The sequence below is a fragment of the Arachis ipaensis genome, chromosome B5, assembly GCF_059453495.1.
Source record: "Arachis ipaensis isolate K30076 ecotype BB chromosome B5, ASM5945349v1, whole genome shotgun sequence".
Lineage (NCBI taxonomy): Eukaryota > Viridiplantae > Streptophyta > Magnoliopsida > Fabales > Fabaceae > Arachis > Arachis ipaensis.
This window is the reverse complement of record NC_142440.1, coordinates 69,065,404-69,076,004: the sequence shown is the minus strand read 5'-3', so window position 1 is coordinate 69,076,004 and position 10,601 is coordinate 69,065,404.

Sequence of the window (10,601 nt, the reverse complement as noted above, 5' to 3'; positions counted from 1 at the left end):
GTGCACTTGTACTACTGTTGATCAATGTCCCTTCAGTCTTTAAGTCATTTGCATTTAGTTTCTTTTAGTTTGTCTTTGGCTGGCTAGCTTAAAAAATGCTTAGGCCACTACATCATATCTTAAGTTGTATGCTTTGTCCTTGAGCTTAAATAAAAGAAAATGTAAGAAAATGTGTGAAAAAGAAGAGTAGAAGTCCAAAGTTTGCAGAACAAAGTCCTAGTGCTGTGGTGGTATTTGCTAGCTAAGTTGGTTCATCAATAAGGTAGAAAGCTAAAATATCTCTTGAAATATTAGCTTAATGTGCATTCTATGAGACTTAGATGAATAAAAGGATCCTGGGAAGAAAAAGAAACTGAAAAATAAAGAAAAGAGCAAGCAATAATGCTAGGCATCAATAGTTTTAACCATGAGACATGTGTCTGTGGTGTTTTTGTGCAAGGATATGCTTGGATGATTAGGTTCTAAGGAGTATTTTATCACTTGATAACTTGGGTTAACTAACCCGGGATTATCAACTGAAAGTCCACTATCAAGAGCAACCTTGTCATAAAATATTTAGTAGCCCAAAGAGGTGCTGGACACCAAGGTCTCAGGAATGAATAACAAGCCATGTGCCTGTGGTGTGTATGTGTTAAGGAGAGGCTTGAGTAAGTAAGTCCTCAGGGGTGTTTCAATACCTAGCACCTTGAACCAACTGATTCGGGAGTGTTGACTGAAAGCTTATCATAAAGAGTTGCCTCAACACAGAGCACTTAGCTAAATAAAGTAATAAGTTTCTAAAGAAAGAAAGAAGACAAAAGCAAAGCTAAGTTGAGGATCAAAGAATAAGAGTCTCATAGAAGGCAATAGAGTGAGTATTATATTTAAGAGCATATTATGGCCTAGAAACCAGCAAGAATATGAACCTAAGTTGTCATGCATGAAACTCCATAAACCAGGGTTTGAGTTCTCTCAATAAGAACTTATACCTCTTTGTATTTTCATTCCTTTTTCTTATGTTCTATCACTTGCTTAAGGACAAGCAAGATTTAAGTTTGTTGTTGTGATGCCAGGGAATTTTGGCTAGTTTAACAAGCCATTTTGAGTATATTTTAGGTTAGTTTCATGCATTTTTATAGGTAATAAGCAAGCAATTGGATGAGTTATGCATTCATGTCTTGATTCAATCAAATATTATGAATTCTAAACAATTTCATGAGAATAATGCAAAGATTAAATGATGTAAAGAATGATGCATTATCTTATGCTTAGAGCAAGGCTTTGATGCAAAATTGTTTGATTAATTTCAGGTAAGAAGAAGCAGAGAAGAGCCACGTTAGTGGCCACATTACTGCCACTAATGTGAGCCATTAACGTGGAAGATGGGCAGCTTGTGGCATTAGTGGCCACATTAGTGCCACTAACGTGAGCCATTAACGTGGAAGAGGGGCAGGTTGTGGCGTTAGTGGTGGCGTTGATACCACTAACGTCCTCGATGGTTAAAGCAAAGGTAAGGAAAGCAACGTTAATGCCACCAACATGGGCATTAACATGGAAGAAGGCAGGGCCTGGTGTTAGTGGTGGCGTTAATGCCACTAACGCCAGCGATGGTAAAGATTGAGTGGCGTTAGTGGCCACGTTAGTGCCACAAATGCCACTATTAACGTGTGCTTAGGCAAGGTGTGGCGTTAGTGACCACGTTAGTGCCAGTAATGCCGGGAGTAACGTGAATTCAAGGGGTTTTGGGGACATTAGTGATCACATTGGTGTCACTAATGTCTTCGAGCCAAGAAAATACATATCATATTACTCACACTAACGGCCTAACTAACGTGACTACTACCTAACTTAAACTCCTCCAACAAGCCGAGCAAAGCCCAATGAGTTTGTTAACTGCTTCAACCAAGGCCAAGGGCCCACATCCAGATACTTGCAGATTCAACTGATGATTAGAGAAGTAGTATATATAGGAGTAGTTTTGAACTAGAAAAGGAATTGGAACCTGGAAAGGATTCAGGATTGTAAACACTCACCATTTACTCTTCTCTGTAATTAGTTTGTTTCGAGATGCACTTTACATTTTCAATTTCATTTCCCAGAGCCATGATCAACTAACCCCACTTTATTGGGGGAGGGAGCTCTGTTGCAATTCAATGGATCAATTATAGTTCTTATTATTCTTCTTCTTTTCATTCTCTTTGATTTGCTTGAAAGCTTTCGATCCTCATCCAATTGAGTAATTGTCTTGGAAGAGAAATGTTTCATACTTGGATTTCCTCAGAACCTTGGAAGAGGAATGAGGAAATCATGCTAGAAACTCTTTCTCATGTTGGAATAGATTTGGGGTTGGACGGATATAGTGACATATAATCCTACTGATGCTTTGATCTAGAAAAACATGTGGTATAATCAGTGATCACTTTTCATCTCTTCTTACGAGTAATTAGATCAAGGAATTGGGTAATTCTTCAAGCTTAGAGAGATTGAATTGCTAAGGAATTGGGATTCAATCACCTAAGATTGCCAAGAGATCAATGAGTTGCATGGATTGAGGAATAGATGAGAATGAACTTGATCCGGAGAATGCAACATCTCCTGAACCCAATGAGCTTCCCCATTCTCTATATTTTGTTTACTTTAATGCCCATCACTCCCATTCCCATTTAATTTTCTGCAATCTACTTTCTGTGATTTACTTTTTGTAATTTACATTCAGCTATTTACTTTTCCGTCATTTACATTTCTTGCTATTTACGTTTTCCGCCATTTAATTTCTACAATTCTCAATTCAATTCTGTTTAGTTCAATTAGATCATTCCTCTGATTAAAGTTGCTCAACCAATCAATCCCTGTGGGATTCGACCTCACTCTATTGTGATTTTTTACTTGACGATAAATTCGGTATATTTGCCAAAGGGAATTTGTTGAGAGACAGATTTCCCGTTATCACTTAGTAGTAGATTAGTGTAAATGGATATTAATTTGACCAATAAGGGTTCTCAAATCACCAATTCAATTAGACCCAATGACTCAAGGTCACCCAATTCCCTTAGCCTAGGTCAAGAGTATAGAAAACTATTCCATAATCAATAAAAACATTTCATCAAACACATGGTAGGCACTAACTAAAGACATATCTAATTTGCAAAATTAACTAGAAATTACAATTACCCGCTAACAATTATCAATAGAAAATAACTCAAGTAACACTATAAATCATTGAGAGCATCAATGCACTAATAGAAATTTAGAATGAACAAGTTCATAAAATGAGAAGAAAAAGGAAAAATAACAAGAAAACACAATTCCAACACAAGACCTAAACAAAATTATAACTAGAGAACTAAGATTAAATAAATAAAACTAGAATTAACAAGACTCAATTCATAAATTCAACGGAGGATGATCAAAACAAACTAAAACCTAGAGAGAAGTAAGAGTTTCTCTCTCAAGAAAACAAGAACAAAAACTAGCTAAAATTATGTGTATGCTGTGAATGATTGATTCCCCCCCTTCTCCATCAATTCTTGGGTCTTTTTCATTCAGAATTAAGTTGGATTTAGGCCTGGAACCTCCCAGAAATCGCCAGCCATGTTTTCCATTAATGAGTCACGTGCTGGGCGTCACGCGTGTGCATCAATCACATGTGTGCGTCAGATGAACTCCACAAGACATGCGTACCCGTCGGTCAAGCGTACGCGTCAGTTGAGCTACCCGAAAACCATGTGTGCGCTTCAGGTACTCGCATGCGACAGTTACATCTGCATGATGAGTTAGGATTTGTATCGGTTTGGATTTTTTTCATTTAAAATAACTTCTGTTGCAAGTGTAGACCAAACCGGCATCCAACTCCCACCAATCAAAGTTTGATTTTCAAATATAAATATAACCGAGACCGAGAGTAATTCAACCTCGGGTTGTTCTTCCTAGGAATACAATTGAAGTGTCACACTTTCAGTTGTGAGGGAAAAGGGGGTTTTAAATCAAGGAACAAAAGATTAAAGGAACTAAGAAATAAAAGAACTAAGAGATGATCAAAATTGAAATTAATGCAAGTCAAAAAGGGGATAAGATCCAAACTAGTGAAAATGCTATTAATGCATAAAAGAGCATTGACTTGGGAATGAGGATCCAAGGAATTCTATTATCATCATAACCACAACTATGATAATTATAATGAGTCAATCTCGCCTAGTTAACCCCTAACATCGAGGAATAGGTCAAGCAAGCATAATTGACCTTAATCTATAAGTCCTAGCTAACTTACTAATTGCTTAGTAAGAGGCTAGCGTCAATAGAAACAAGAGTCAACTAACTACCCAAGAATTACCACCAAATGTCAGACATTATGACTCTTGTATCCTAAGAACTCAAATCCCAAGCCATGGTGTGAAAATTTACTCAAAATTACCAAGTGGCAGTTTTACAAACACTTAGTGGGCAAATAACCAAAACATGAGAAATTACATAGGAAAATGAAAACTATAACCCAAATATTCACAATATCAACAATAAACAAGTAATCAAGCAACTATAAAGCATAAAACATTAAATGCATCAATCAAAACTTCAAGAAACCCAAAATTGCATATATAAACAAAGTAACTTGAACCATAAGATAATAAAAGTAAAGAGAATGTAATTAAAAGGAAATTAAGGAGTACTTACAAAAGAGTTTTTCAACCTAAGATGAAAACTTGAAACTATAAAATGCTACAATGGAAATAGAAATGAAACCCTAGGGGAGAAATGAAGAAAACTACCCTACACTAATCATACTCCTAAAACTATGGAAAATTGTAACAAAAAAGTTCTAAGTCCTCATGCCTTCATATGGCTTCTATTCCCCTTGATATAGCACTCCCATTCAGCATCAAGCCTTCCAAAACTGGGCCAAAGGCCCCAAAAATTGCAGATCACGTGTTTCATTAATGAATCCACGTGTAGGGACCTGTGCGTATGCACAAGTGTGTGAGTACGCATACTTTGTTGAATGTTCACTTGTGTGTACGCACAGGGGATCGTGCGTACACACACATGCTGAATTCCTTCTTGTACGTACGGACATTGGATTATGCACACGCACACTTCAGTGTGTGCTTCCTCCTTGTTTTCTTCATGTGTTTTTCCCTTAGTACATGCTTTCTTCCACTTTTACCAAGTCATTCATGCCTTTTTAACCTGAGATCACTCACAAAATATATCACGACATCACATGGAATAAAAGTAGGATTAAAATCACTAATTTAAGCACCAAAACGCATGTTTTCACATTTAGGTTCAATTTAGGGATAAAACAGAAAAGTATGCTATTTAAGTGAATAAGTGCGAGTTTATGTGATGAAATCCATTCAAATCAAGCCAAAATATATCGCCAAATATGGACTCATCACTACACTAGGCCACGCGTACACGTCAGTTCCAACTTCTCCAGAGCTTTATTCTTTATGTTCCTTCCACTTTTGCATGCTTCCTTTCCATCTTCTAAGCCATTCTTGCCCTATAGATCCTAAATCCACTTAACAAACACATCACAGCATCGAATGGTAATAGGAGAGGATTAAAATTTAGCAATTTTAAGGTTAAAGAAGCATGTTTTAAACTATGAAGCACAATTAGGAAGGAATCACAAAAACATGCAATTTATATGAATAAGTGTGAAAAGTATTGATAAAACCCACCAAATTCTACACAAGATAAACTCTAAAGTTGGGGTTTATCAAACATCCCCACACTTAAACTAAGCATATCCTCATGCTAAAAATTAAAAGACCAAAGAACATAGGAGAATGAGACTTATGAAATGCAACTTACCTACATGGATGCAACTATTGCAAATGCTTGTACCCACTTGGCTAAAAGTGAATCAACTTCCAAGAACATATATGAATAAGTAGGGCTATGATAATATGATGATTCATGAACTCCACCAATTCAAATATCAAAATAAAGTATAAACAACTTGTAAGAAGAAAGCTCGTGAAAGCAGGGAACAAGGAATTAAGCATCGAATCCTTAACGGAAGTGTATTCGCTCTAGTCGCTCAGGTGTATAGGGTTGATTCACCCAATTCTCCTCTAATCATGAGGACTTATCCATAGGTTGTAATGGGCTAGGGTAAAGGTAAGGATGCATATGGTCAAGTGAGCTTGAAATTTGAATCCTTGATTAACTTAAGCTCTCACCTAACACAAATAACAACCTATACAATTTGAATATAAACCTAACTACCCATTCTTCACTTTTTCACACACTCATGCATTCTCTTTTTGATTCACAACACATATGCATTGATTATTATTGAACTTCACCTCAGAGCATTTTGTCCTCTTTTTATTGCTTACTTTTTATTTTCTCTTTTTTTTCAATATATATATATATATATATAGCATTTTGTCCCATTTTTATTGCTTACTTTTTCTTTTTATTTTCTCTTTTTTTTTTCAATAGCATAATATATATAAAGATTAATGCATATAATTTACATAATCAATACATGAGTGTATACCCAATTCTCAATATTTTCAAAAAAAAAAAAATAAAATACACTTTTACCTCAACCAATGTTTTCAAGTTTTCCACACTCAAATGATACACACCCTCATTAGCCTAAGCTAATCAAAGATCCAAATTAGAAGGCATTTATTATTTTTCACTTAGGGATAGTGATGTGCTAAATTAAAGAACAAAAGAGAATTTAACATAGGCTCAAATTGACTAATAATGGTAGATAAAAGGTAAGGCTATTGGGTAAATGAGCTATTGAAATGACGGCCTCAATCATATAAATGCATTCATACACAAAATAATGGAATAAAGAATCAAACAAATTCATAGAAAGAAAATAATACACACAAGAATGAAAATAATGGTTACACATAAAATTAGGATCAAAACTCACATGCTTATGTGTTTTTAAATTAAAAACATGTTCCAAGATTAATTCCTTCAAGCAAGTTCATCAGAAAAAATTTTTTTCTTTGATTCAAGTTAGTTGGGTGCCTTAAAAATAGTTTCTTGAAAAAGAAATCATCACTCTAACCAAGTAATTCTAATAAGAAGTGGTTGGATGGAAAAAGTAATTCATCTAGTTCATGCACACCCAATCACTTAACAAGCATAACTCTAGATATATTTACAAACAACTACCATGCAAAAAGTGCTTAAATGCAAAAACTAGCTATAAAATGCAAATTATCTTAATTGACAAAAGGAAATTAAGATTTAGGTGTTGAAAAGAAGGGTTGTTACCTACGAAAGTCGGTAACCGACCTCCCCACACTTAGAAATTTGCACGGTCCTCCGTGCTATTAGTGATGTGCAAAGTGGGTTCAGAGTCGTCACTTCCACTATTTGTCTCTTGAGTGCTTGCTTCGCCTTGATCCGAAGTGGACTCCGGAGTATCTGGCTCTTCCAAAGGTGGGTTAATACAACCAAAGAGCTTCTTCAAGTAGTTGTAGCGGCGCTTGTTGCGTTGCTCAATCTGTTCAATCTCCCGACCTTGCCGGTTTACCTTCTTAGTAAGCTCAATTAGTAGTTGGTAGGTGGACTGTTGTGGTGCTTGTGGTGCTGAGGAATATGCTGGAATGTCTAAGTGGAGGGTCATGTCCAAGCTTGTGGTTACCACTTGAGGCCTAACATATTTTCCATTCGGGACAATTTTGCCATCCCTTGGAATCATTGTTTTCATGTCCCTAACCTCATAGGAGACTCCGTCCTCGAAACTAAGCCCGTAACCAAAGTCGGAAATGGGAGGTTTCCCACTGTTTGGACTCGACCCATAGCTTATCGGATGAGTCAAAGAATGTTGAAAGGTTTCTCTGTTAAAATGCATCAAACAAGAATGGCCATATCCGCAGTAATAGTGGAATCATGAGTGATGGGCAATACAAAGTGAGACATGATCTGTCCCCAAACTCAAGCCTCCATAGTGAGCGCATTCGTGGAGATGCACTTGGGTTGAGTCCTGCTTTTCCCATGGAGCCACTCGCATCCGGGTTGAGCAATAAGCCTAAGGACAGGATCCCAGTCAAAATTGAATCTCTTGCGCTCAAGTTGTGTTTCTTGGTAGGCATCCATCCCATCTGCACTTGGTAAAATCTCAAGTACTCGCTAAATAGTGTCTTCCGATATAGGAACTTACTTTGGGCACACAAAAACTGATTGAAGGGTAGGCATGTGGTAATTGGAGTAGAATTTAACCACCCAAGATAGATTAACTTTCTTTGGCCTCTGATTTAGGAATCCCCAATGCCGCCTCTCAATGCGGGGTACCACAAATTGAACAAAGTGTGCTGGAAGAAGTAAGAGATGCTCATTGTGGTAGTTTCTATCGACCAAGATGGGGAACATCCGCTCACAATAGCGGTTAGTGAATCTTGCGGAGTCCTTTACTGGAACTTCCTTCTCCGCTTCATCAATGCGGATGGCCCTCTTCAACCTCTTAGAAGGTGGCTTGACATTTGAAGAAGTTGGTGCCTTAGCGGGTGTTCTTTGAGGTGCCCGTTTTGTAGGTAACTTTTTGGAAGCCTTTTCCTTTCCTTTCTTGGTGGCCATCCTGAAAAGGAAGGAAAAGAGAAAATATTAAGCTCAAAGAGATAAACACCCGAATTAAGAAAATGCTAGTGAGAATTGATGCCAACAATAGTACAGTGTCTTAAATACATAGTAGTTACAACATGTAACTAAGACACCAAATGATCATGGAGGCATATCACTAGCACTAGATGCAAGAGTATAAGAAGCATATAAGTAAAAAGGATGAAAAGAGTAATCTCAAACATCGATATCAACAATGATAAACACATGCAAGAATGGTGGGAATCATGAGAAAACAATTGGCTCAAACTAACTCCAAGACAATGAAGCATAAAGATTGGAGGAGGTGGAGTTAGAGAGGATTGAACCACTAATTCTTGCATGATGTTACAAGCATAGCAAACCACAAATAAAGAGCATTTTGATGATGAAAAACCATGAGAAATAAGCTCAATACACACGAAGCGTAAGTGTTGTGAAAAAGAAGCACTAATAAGTTGCAAGAATAGGATTAAAAATAAATCAAGATGTCGTTGGTGCTTTTTCACAAATACTTGGTGTGCATATTATAAACAAGAAGCAAGTTGAGAAATCCAAGTGTATAATAGACCCAAAATAGAATGCCAATAATCAAAGCAACACCACATAACACAAACAAGCTAAGAAATTTCAAAATAACCTACCAATTCAAGATGTAAATTGAAATCCAACACCCATGCATGAATATAAGAGAAAGAAAAAAGAAATAACCAAGAGTGAGCTACAAATAATAAAATGAAAATACAACTATGAAGAAAGAGAGTACAGTAATTAAATGTAGGAACAAAGAAAAATCTAAAGAAAGCAAAAGAGAAAGAAGAGAAATAAGACCTTGAAGAAAGGAAGAAAGTGAGGTTGAGTGCAAGTGGAAATGGAGTAAGAGGAAGGAGAAGAAGAGAGAAAAGAGAAGAGATGGGACCGCCGGAGGAGATAAGGTGGCAAGGATAAGGAAGAAGAAAGAAATAAGGAGTAGAAAAGAGAAAATGGAAATAGAAGAAGTAGGGCAGCATGCCCTGTAAGTTGAATCATCAACGTGACACGTATGCGTCACCCAGGCGCATGCGTGGGTAGCTACAAAGACAGGTGACGCGTACGTGTCATGCACACGTACGCGCGGATGCTTTTCGTGCTTTTCGCACAACCCCGCATGGTTCCAGCACAACTCTCTGGTTTTTGTACCAGGCAGCAGCAGCATTAGCATGCGACACGTGCGCGTCATTCACGCACACGCGTGGGTAGCGAAAAAACAGGGGACGCGTATGATGTGTGGAAAACGATCCAACACAAAACTCACCGGCAAGTGTACCGGGTCGCATCAAGTAATAATAACTCACATGAGTGAGGTCGATCCCACAGGGATTGAGGGATTGAGCAATTTTAGTTTAGTGGTTGATTTAGTCAAGCGAATCAAGTATTGGTTGAGTGGTTTATAATTGACAGAAGCTAAATTGCATGAAATGTAAAGGGAGAAGGGTAAATTGCAGGAAATAAAAGAGCAAAGAAAGTAAATAAGCTGAATCTTAAAGATCAAGTAATGTAAATTGCAGAAACTTAGATTGCAAGAAATGTAAATGGCTGAATCTTAAAGTGCAAGAAATGTAAATGACTTGAATTATAAAAGGAATTGGGAGTTAGGATTGCAGAATTTAAACAAGAGGAATTAAATTGCAACAAAACAGAAAAATAGAAAGGGAATTGAAGTAAAGTAGATCTAAACAGAAAAGCAAGAGTGCTTGAGAAATTAAAACAGAAAATGACTTGTGCTTAAATTGCAGCAAATTAAAAGAGGTTGAAGATCTCAGGAGTGGAAGAGACTAGAAAACAAGTCTAGATCTCAAATCCTTCCTTGATCCAACAAGAGCGATTGCAAAAGGAAATGAAAAGTAAATTGCAGAAGTAAATTTGCAGAGAGTAGAAGAAGATGCAGTAAACAGAATTGGAATTCAATTATGCAGTAAAATTAAACAAGAGATCTCAAGGTGAGATTGAAACAGAAGTTCTTCAATTCTCCACCCAAGATCAAAAGCAAGAAAATTAGAGAGTGC